General features: G+C 42.2%; 1 protein-coding gene across 3 annotated transcripts in view; it reads left to right on the top strand.

Annotated features, from left to right (window-relative positions):
* VSTM4 (V-set and transmembrane domain containing 4) overlaps positions 1 to 9,905 on the top strand; it is a 452,074-nt gene that overhangs the window by 345,321 nt on the left and 96,848 nt on the right. The gene's annotated exons all lie outside the window — the stretch shown is intronic.

The raw sequence follows: 9,905 nt of genomic DNA, 5'->3' as shown, positions 1-9,905 counted from the left end.
GATGCATCAGGAGTCATGGCACCTATGAACTGAGACACTGGACAGACCTAGCACACACTGGGAGAAAAAAAAACAACACATCAACTTTGGGATAAAAACAGACAGTGGAAGAGCAGTTTTCAGGTACTCACTGCCACCAATGTAGGCAAAACTGTCTGTATATGTGTGTCTGTCTCTCCCACACATTTCTAAAGAGGGGTGGAATGTATTTCTGGAATACTTGTGCTAAAAATAAACCTATCCTTGCTGTCTATGAAGAGAGGCAGGTATAGCCCTGCTTTCTGTAAGCCCATGAACTTGTGAACTGCTTAGAGCCTGAATTGCAACTAGAAAGATCCCTATGGAAATTGTAACTACTGATGCAGGAGGGGTGGCTGGTTGCTTGGAAAATCCAAAGCAGGCCTCTCACACAAAAGCAGCTGGGGTTAACGCTATTCATCAATGATGAATGTGCTTGACAGACTCCAGCTTTGAAAGGACTCAAATCTTGGGATAGGCATTATGTTTATTCAAATATGATGATAATAAATACACATATTTGCAAATTCAGCGTTCAGATGAGACTCTGGGATCAGATGGCCTGTCATTAAAATAAAGCCACTTCTGGGGAAAATTACTGAATAACACTCAGCAAACACAACCCAGTGGCACTTAGATGTTGTTACCCTGCTCCCAGGAAATTTAAAAAGCAAAAATTCCTGCTGCTTCCTTTCAGTGAGTGCAGAGCAATAACAGATCACACTGAACTTTTGTAGACAGCAATTTGGACTGGAATCCTAAATTTATATGAAACGAGTATGCGATTTGCATAAATATGTCAATGCAGAATTAATATATGTATGTATAATGAACTTCCTCTTGCACACACACATGAAACTTTGCTTAGCAAGGCTGAGAGTACAGACATGACAGCCTTATGCAAGAGCAGTAGTTTTCAGCCTTTTCTGACTTGTATCCCATCCCTTAACACTTTCTCCAGGGAAATAAATGGAGTTCTGCCCTACTGAGAGGGGCAGTTTTTTTCCTTTGTTACCTTAGCTGCAAATCCCAGAGAAGCAGTATGCAGACCCCAAGGGGTCAATGGACTGATCACATGTGAAAAGTCCCTGGTACATGGAAACCAAAAAGCGGAACTGATTATAAACAGAAATGAAAACATGCCACCCTAGACTAGCAAAAGGCAAACATCAAACTGTTTTGGTTGTAGAAAGTAAATGGTTTATAATTCTCATGGCATTAAAAAGCAAGGGGCCTGTTTAATAACCCATGAGAGCAATATGACTATATTGAGTTTTCAGTTGTTTACAGCACTTTTTGTCCAGCAGAGCAATGTAGGTTCAGCTCTTACCTGGCAGCCACACACAGAATAATTTGTTGACTGTCATCACAGTCAGTGCAATAACTTGATCTCTGGGTATTCGACAGATGAGTGCAGAGTATCAGCTGGACAAAGCAAACCCAGAGTCATATGAGCTGAACAAAAGCAGTGAACCAGGACTAAAACATGTCCCACAGCAGGACAACACCTTTATCTGCTCTGCATGTTTATCCCCACACTTGCAGGTAGATCCTGCTGTGCTCCACCTGAAGTCTCACAAGGTGCATTTCTCTGGGGGTGTTTCTAGCACCTGCATGTCTGCTCCAGTGTGTGCCCAGGAATGCAGTAGCAATACAGTGCTAAGCAAGGAATCATAGTGCAAATGAGATGCTGCTCCACCTGCCTCCTTGGGACAACCCAAGCTCCCCCCCCCCCAGCTTGTTTTCCAGCAAGAGGACTTCACCTCCATGGTGAAGGAGGTGCTTCTTGTTCCTTCTTCCTCTTGCAGTCTTTGCATTTCCTACCTAGCTGAACAAAGAGAATGACTGTAAATGGGTTGAGGTCTCCAGTTTTGCATTCTCCTTTAGGAGGCACTGGACATCTTGAGCATCTGCATATTTTCTATTAAATGTGAAAGCATCACTCCTTCCTCCTGCAGCTGCATTTTGTGCAAAAGCTCTGGTCACACCTAACCCCCTTCCTTGTCTCCAGGAAGCAGCAGAGACCTGAGGGTCCTAAGGGAGGAATATGTCTCAGTATTGCTACAGTTATTTTCTCACCCAAGGGGGAACAAGATCAAGGCTGTATTTTTTGCTCAGCATCTCCTGTTAGCCAACACAGGCCATGCTGCACCTAGTATCAGGGGAAATGACAAGCAGATCTCTGTCATATTCCTCTCTGCCTGTATCGTCTTCTTGGTCCAGTCCCTTACACAGCTGGATTTGAAGCAGCTTCAAACCCATCTAAGTAGATGTAGGCGAGGACAGAAAGGTCTCCAGCACCTGAGAACCAGTAGCAGTTTTGCAGCTTATTCCCTTGGGGACATTTCTCCACCTTGCAGGAAAGGCTCCTCATCCACCCCTAGTGCGGAATTTGTGCAGCGAGAATGGTGCAGGACTCATTCATAGCCTCTCTCCAGGGCTATGCCTTAGGAACCAAAACTTGTTAGTAGCTGTGATTTATCAGTCACAACTCCAGGGATTCAGAGCTCTGAGAAAGAAAGAAATTCTAATTCTTGAAGTCCTTGGAGATTTCTCTACTTGTCATTATTGCAGCTTTGAATGAAGCCTGGCAAAGGAAAAATCCCCTGCAAAAGGAAGCTCTGGAAAAAATTTCAGCATGGTCCAAGCAAAAAGAAATATTTTCTTGATTTCACCTTTCAGAATTTTATAATATGTTGTTTAATATAATACAATATAAAAATTATTTTCATCCTGCCTTCAGAAAGAAGTAAAAGATACTATTTTTCAACAACAAAAAAAATGCTATGTTTCTTCTCTGAAATCAGATTTCTCATGAAACCAACACACTTTACTAGATTTCAACTTTGACTGCGTTCGTGACCACTGGCAGATTGGCTCCACCATGCTTTTGTCCATCTGTGAATACAACCTTAAATTCCATTTTAAAAGAATTTCTACAGCCTGGTGTGCTCTCCCTGCTGCTGTCCCATCAATACCACCCAAACTCAGCTGACTCAGAGATGACTCGTTTGGCTTCCAGCCCCAAACGTTCATCATAAAACTGGGAGGTGCCTGGCTGTGGCACCAGGCTGGGGCTTAGCAGCTCTCATGGCTTTTAGAGACTAGGAGTCTAAAGACCCAGCCTCAGTGACATTTTTGGCAAGGATGTCAGTCACAACCCCATCCTACTTATTTCCCCCAAATCAAACTGTCTCTTCAGTCAGGAACTAAGTCTTGTTATTGCCAGTAAGACAGCTGCCTCACATACATTGGTCATATCTGCAGGACCCCCAGAAGATACTTTTGTGTAATTGCTTGTTTGACTATTAAGCATTCTGCTAAGAGCAGAAGACATGTGGCAGAGTGGCTAAATTGTTCTTCTCTACCCAGGCCAATTTTTCAAAGGGGTTGCACTACTAAAATAGCAAAACCCCACATTAGGTACCTATCTGCCCTCTGACCATCAATTTACCTTTGAAATCTTTCCCTTCCCATCAGGAAATGTCAATGAAATCAGCAGGAACTGACAGGACTTTGCCATTTACAAAAGTTCAGCCTTTCTGCAGACATGCAGTGAATCGGTCTTTCAACTAAAGATTAAATGAACACACTTGTGACAGGTCAGATGAGGGAAAAAGTCCCTGTAAATAGTCTTAGTGATCTAAAAATTAGTTCTCTTTAAAAACAGTATGTTGAAGTCAGTGATATTTAAAGATATTAAGACAAATGCATTAGATATTTTATAAACACAGATATAATCCATCTAATTTAAGAAAAGAGGCTGGAGGAATGTGGAGTTACTGGCCTAGTGTAAATATTTCCTATGTACAAGTCACAAAGCGAAAACCAGAGACCACAGGCTAATTAAAATAGCTGGACTGCAATGATGGGAAGCATAAGGTCCTATTTTTAGGGGATCGTTTGAGAGCAGCTACAAGTCTGGTCAACCCAGAGGTGTCACATGGCTGCTCTCAGAGTCCTGGCAATGTATCACCCCAGCACAGACAAGGCAAACCAGCCAGTATGATTTTTGTCCCAGCCTCCCACACCCCTATACAGATTAAATGCAATATTTTGCATTTTACACAACACATCGGTTGGATTTCCATGGAAGTTTCCACAGAGCCACTGGCCTTCTCTTGTGCCAGGTTGCTTTGCAACTGAGAGATGGCTTTGAAGCACTGTTTGCAGGGCTGACTCCCCCCAAATGCTGGGGAATATCAACGGAAAAGATTGTGTTTTGCTGCAGTATGACTGGTGCTACAGAGGTAGCTGTGGTTCAGATGTGGGCTTCCCTCTGGGTGGTGAGGATGAAGAGAATAAAAACCGAAATGTTAAAATTTGTTTCAGGAGAACGAGTTTGCATGAGTTACATGGGTTTTCATTTTGTGGCTTGTGGAATACACTTGCTCTGGGCCAAAAAGAGGAAACAGTGAAGCACAGCAAAATAAAATATGAAGATTTTATTCCTCAGCAGTCACTGAGGTTTCAAAACATACCTGCACTATCTGAAAAAAATAACACTGCAGAATGCATTCAGAAAATACTGAGGTGCAAAACATCTACCTGCATTGCTTTGTGCTGAAGCACTGGTGGGCAGTGAGGGGAACGCCAGCTTGGCTTAGGAGAGAAATTTCAGCTCAGATATAAATCAGACAGGGAAGGAATTTAAATCTGTGCTTCCTCAAATCAACTCCCTTCTTAGCTCAAAACCCTTCCCAGAAAAGGAGCATTGGAAACCACAGAAGGTTTTCAAAAATACTTCTTTTTTTTTTTGCATACCTTGGCAGAGAAATGGGCACCACTAGTATGCAAGCCTCAGGAAACACAATTGCCTAACCTAGTCCAGTAGCAGAGGGATTATAATACTGTATTTCTAAAATGAAATTACTTTAAGTCATGTTTTAAAAGAGTAAGTATCTGAAATTGCATTCAGGAAAATAGGTAGCATCAGAGCGAGAACTAGAAGTTCATGTCCAGCCTTTCAGAAAAAGCCAGTGTGTAATTGTTGAAGCTTTTTCTGAATGTCAGGAATGGAAGATTAAGAAACAGTGAGATTATCAGTGTTAGCAGGAGGAATTCACTCAAGCACAGAAAGGCCAAGAACAGCAGAAAACCTGGTATGAAAGACAGCAAATGTGCTCTGCAGAATGGTGCTAATAATGACTGAGTAGAAAGGAGCCAAATGAGGAACAGAAAGCAACCACTGCAAAAAGGCAGGAAACAGAAATGTGGCGATCAGAAGCAGAGCTCAGTTGTGCAGATTCACTGCAGAAATCAGTCCCAGCTATTCTGTCTCCATTGTGCCTGGGTTGGTCCGCACAGGCTCACCTGGCTTCAAGGTCCTTGGCACGATCTGGCTGGGGATTTGGGTGTACTGGAAAACCGGGGATGGATCTTTATCCTTCCCCTGTAGCCAAACTTGGAGGGGGTCAGTGAGATATGTGAAGGAGATAGGAAGACAGAGAACCCCATAAGAATCCTGCAGCCCTAAAACTATGCCACAATCCCTTAATGAGGACTAACCAGATGAGTCCCAGGCAACTGGAGACTAGTCTTAGCAGTAAAATGATTCCTGGCACTGAAGTTTACTGTACCAAATGTACTAAAGTGTCTGGTATTAATAAACTGACAAATGCAAACAAAAGAATTCTTTAATCTTATTCCATTAAGGAAAGGGCATGTGTTTTGAATTATGATCATTTAAACTGCTGACTTCAGGCACTTTTTGAATGTTTGTAGTCTGCAAAACTCATTAGAAAATTTACGCTGTCAAATATTTGAAGATAAATACAACGGGAATAAAGAGATAAACATTTAAAAAAAAAAAAAAGTCACAACTGGTTTACTTTAAACTTTACAAAGGAATTTTAGGCAAAAAGAGAAGCATAAGACAAATACCAAAATTATTACTGATGAAAATTCTAATTCTGCAAACTTGTATGTGGTTAATTATCCTGCAGATATCAGGGGCCTTTCTCTTTGGAAAAAAATTAAACACATTTACAGAATCAAGGCTCTAAGCAAATCCATAATGTCACTCATACAAATACGCTCTCAGTGATTTCAGCAGAAGTGTTTACACACAGTGAACAGCACAGACAGAAGCATTTAAGCACTGTAAGCTCAAAGTGCATTTCTATTTCAATCTTTTGATAGTGTCAGAAAGTATTGCTGTTTCAAAATACAGCAGTAATTCCCAAATCTGAGATATACCTCAAATCTATTAAGAAAACTACTGTATGCAGGCAGGCCTGAGCAACGAGACAGGGTTTGACGTCTCTACTGATGACACTTTCAACAGCGTCATTGGGATCACAAGTCCCATTGATTTCAATATTCCAAGCCTGCTGAAAGGCAACAGCCCCTCAGACATTTCAACGTGACACATGGAAGCTGAACTTTTTAGAAATTGATGTTCAGTGCAGAACAGCCTGGCATATGTGACTGAGCCAGCTCCAATCAACAGAAACTCTTCCAGAGACATGAGTGGGAGCTGGAACATGCTCTGCTTGTTTATTGTTTCAGACAGAGTTTGTGCTGTCCTCACAGCAGGGATGTTAATGTGACCTTGGACTAGTCCCTTTCCAGCCTAGCTGAGCATGACAAGCACAAAGAATCTCAGGGGAAAAAATATCTCCACCAATTCTGAAAGTTTACAGAATTTTAGTAAAACAATCGAAGAAGCAAACAGAAAACATCCATGTTAATAATGCAAGACCAAAAAACACATCACCTTGCTTGCTTTCTTCGTAACTGCAAATGAAAGTTAGACGTCATTTAAGCAACAAGATTTTTACATTGTTCAACATTAGATGCTTTGATGCCTGGTTAATTCCGCTGTCCTGATTTACATTTTAATTTGTACCTTTTACAGCTTTACTATATATTTTTGCACCAATGTAAAAAGCTAAAGTCATCAAATTCTCACAGTTGCCTTCAAAAATCTTTTGCAGAATCATTGTTTCCACAGGATACTTCAGTTATAATCACACAGCTTATCTTTACTATTTGAGTTACATTAGTTTGTGAAATCCATGAGATTTTGATAATAATCATCAAATATATTAGGGGTTTTCACTGTGTCCAGTACCAGAACAAGCAAGCACCTAACCTTGCACTCAGAGAAGACAATTAAATCCAGGCACATGTAAACTCTGTCTTCTTGCTTATGGCAAAAAACCCAACACGTGCTAATGTGAATGAAATCACATTGCAAAACACGTAGAGATTCATATCAAATACTTCTATTGGAATGCATTCCAGATCTCACGTTTAGTTGAACATCTACAACATGCTGTGCAGACAGGGTCAACACAGAGCAACTAGACTATATATTTAAGGTTACAGTGGGAACCTATAGAAAAGCCAGGAAGCTCTCTCCTCTTCCAGCTTATGCTGAGTCCTAGATGGGAAAACCTCCAAGGGAGGATTTTTATTAGCACATTCTGCCTTCTGCAAATTACTATGGTATGATCGTAATGCCTTTGTGCTTTTGTCTACCTACTGGTAGTATTTAAAAAGTGCCTATTCCTCTTGAGTCTAGAGCTGCACAAACAACAACAATAATAATTAATAACTTTTGCAATTATCTTCTGGCAAATGAAATCTCATCTTCAGCTTCAACTGGATACATTCATCTGTCTTAAGTTGTTGTCTGGGGTTGCTATGCACTAACTGTTGGCATGTTCTATCCCAAAGGTGGCTCTTTGGGAAACTTTGAGCTCTATAAATAGAAGTTATTATTACTGGGACGGGGCAGGAATGCAACAGTTCACCCTCAGGGGACAGAGACACTCAAGAATGGTTGTTTCAGCATTTGAACCCATGGATGGTTCACAACCAGTGATGTGAGGGACAGAAAAGCTCTAATGCAAAATATCTTGTATGAGCAAGAGATCCAATGCACCAAATCCATCACATCTAGTGCTGGCCTTTTACAAGTTTAAACTGGCCATTAAGGCTCCCTTTCTCATCAATGGAGGCTAGCAGACACCTCTGGGAGGTTAAGTGCCCTTTTTCCCACAGGAAGGATCACAGTCTCAGGACACAGTCGTCCCTGCAGATGAGAAAGCCTTCCTGACTGGCTTAGGCTAGGCATCAGGTGCTGAGTCAGCTGAAGAGATGTGGCAGGACTCTGGCCCCAAGAAAGGGGCCCAAAACCCAACACTGGCCAAGATCTGCAGAGCATGGAAATACGAATGAAATATGCACAAAAGGTGATGTAAAGGGAGTGTGCGTACTGGGAAAGTCCTAAAATAGTAGGGAAAGTATAAAGGGAATAAAGTGAAAACAAGGAGCAACAACAACAACAACAACAAAGAAGTAAATTTTTTTCTTCAAAACTTTATGGGTCTGATCCTAATTCTGTTGGCAGCAAATTTTCCAGCAGGAGATATGAGCAGATTAGGATTTCATATCATCAATCAAAGGAGCCTAAAACAATTAAGCATTCTTTTCTAAGCCTCTTCACTTCAGCCTTCCTAAGCAAAGTGTACTAAGCTGCCACTCTGCCTGAGAAGCCCTATGAACAGTACTTCTGTACTCTCAGTGCTGGGCAAGCACCATACCCCCAGGCTGCCTTCACCATAAACTTTTGCTTTCAGACACAAGTGTCATGCTTGATCATCACAATACAACAGGATTTTAGATTTAGGCTAAAATGACGAAGGGAGAGGGTGGACCATGAAACCACTGGCAAATTTGAGCGAGACAGGGTACCATCCCTTGCCAGCAACAAGTTCACATAAATGAAGGGTGTTGCATTTCATTTCAAAATCAGTCAGGATATGCTCTTTCACCCAAATGATGAACTAAAGAGATATACACGGTCGTCCTCACAGAGAAAATCTGCCCATGTCAACACCCTCCTTTCCCCACTGTGGCTAGCACAGTGAGAACCGGTAGGGCCACTACAGCATGCCCTGTGAGTGAGGGGTACTGAGCAGCACGGGCAGCAATATCCCCCTCAACTGATACTAGCCCGCCTCCTGTCTCCCCAAGGCCTGCCAGTGCTGCAGCACAACAACATAGAACCCCCTCCTACATAATCAGGTGTCTAAAGGGCCTTCCGGGCAGGACCCATGCTGCTGACAGGAGTCACAAACAAACACTGCCTTCGCCTAAAAAGACAGGTGCTGTTTTCCAATTGAATGAGCCTTTAAGTCTGTTTCCTTTCACTGTCCATTAGACAGCCCTGGAAAAAGTGCATGTCCTTGGCTCTCAGTGTGCTGAGCACAAGGGCAGGAGGACAGAGGAGAGGGTGGCAGTGATTTGGCCACACTTCAGCAGCTCTCTGCCAGGGAGCAGTGAGTGGATGAATACTTACAGTTCAACTATTCGTTCATAGAATGAAAAATTTGCCTTAATCGTATCTTGTTCTGCAGAAGTCCAGCAAAGGGCTAGGGTGATGCAATCTTCCTCTGCCCAACCACTGGCAAAGACAACATCAACCACTGTCTTGCTTGTGCCAAGAGTCTAGGCTGAAGAACCCTATTTAATCTCTTGTCATGGAAGAAGATACTCTGATGTTCTCCACACTTCTATTCTCTGTACCTTCTCTAATCTACTCTTTTGAGCTTTTTTGAGGTGACAGCAATTAGCATAGCCAGTATTCAGAATGGATTTATGTAGGGACAAAATAGTATACTTGTTCCCTTTTCCAGTCTTCTGGAAAATGCCTTTCTAACTGCTGAGTGTGAAGCAGACATTCTGGAAGCATGGGTCTAGTCTACCAGCACAGAGAGACAGACATTAGTCAACACAGCAATACACTTCAGCAAAGCATCTTGGAAAACCCTGCTCCTTTCATACCTCTGCCAAGGACACCTTTCCAGGCTACTCCAGGAGTGTGTGATGCATCCAAAGCAGAATCAAGGCCATAGTAACTCCTGATGCCATGTATG

Source organism: Pezoporus occidentalis, unplaced genomic scaffold, assembly GCF_034315485.1.
Source record: "Pezoporus occidentalis ecotype Australia unplaced genomic scaffold, CSIRO_AGI_Poc_V1 ctg98, whole genome shotgun sequence".
Taxonomy (NCBI): Eukaryota; Metazoa; Chordata; class Aves; order Psittaciformes; family Psittacidae; genus Pezoporus; species Pezoporus occidentalis.
Note: the sequence above shows the minus strand (reverse complement) of the source record. Positions and strands in the feature narration are given on the sequence as shown.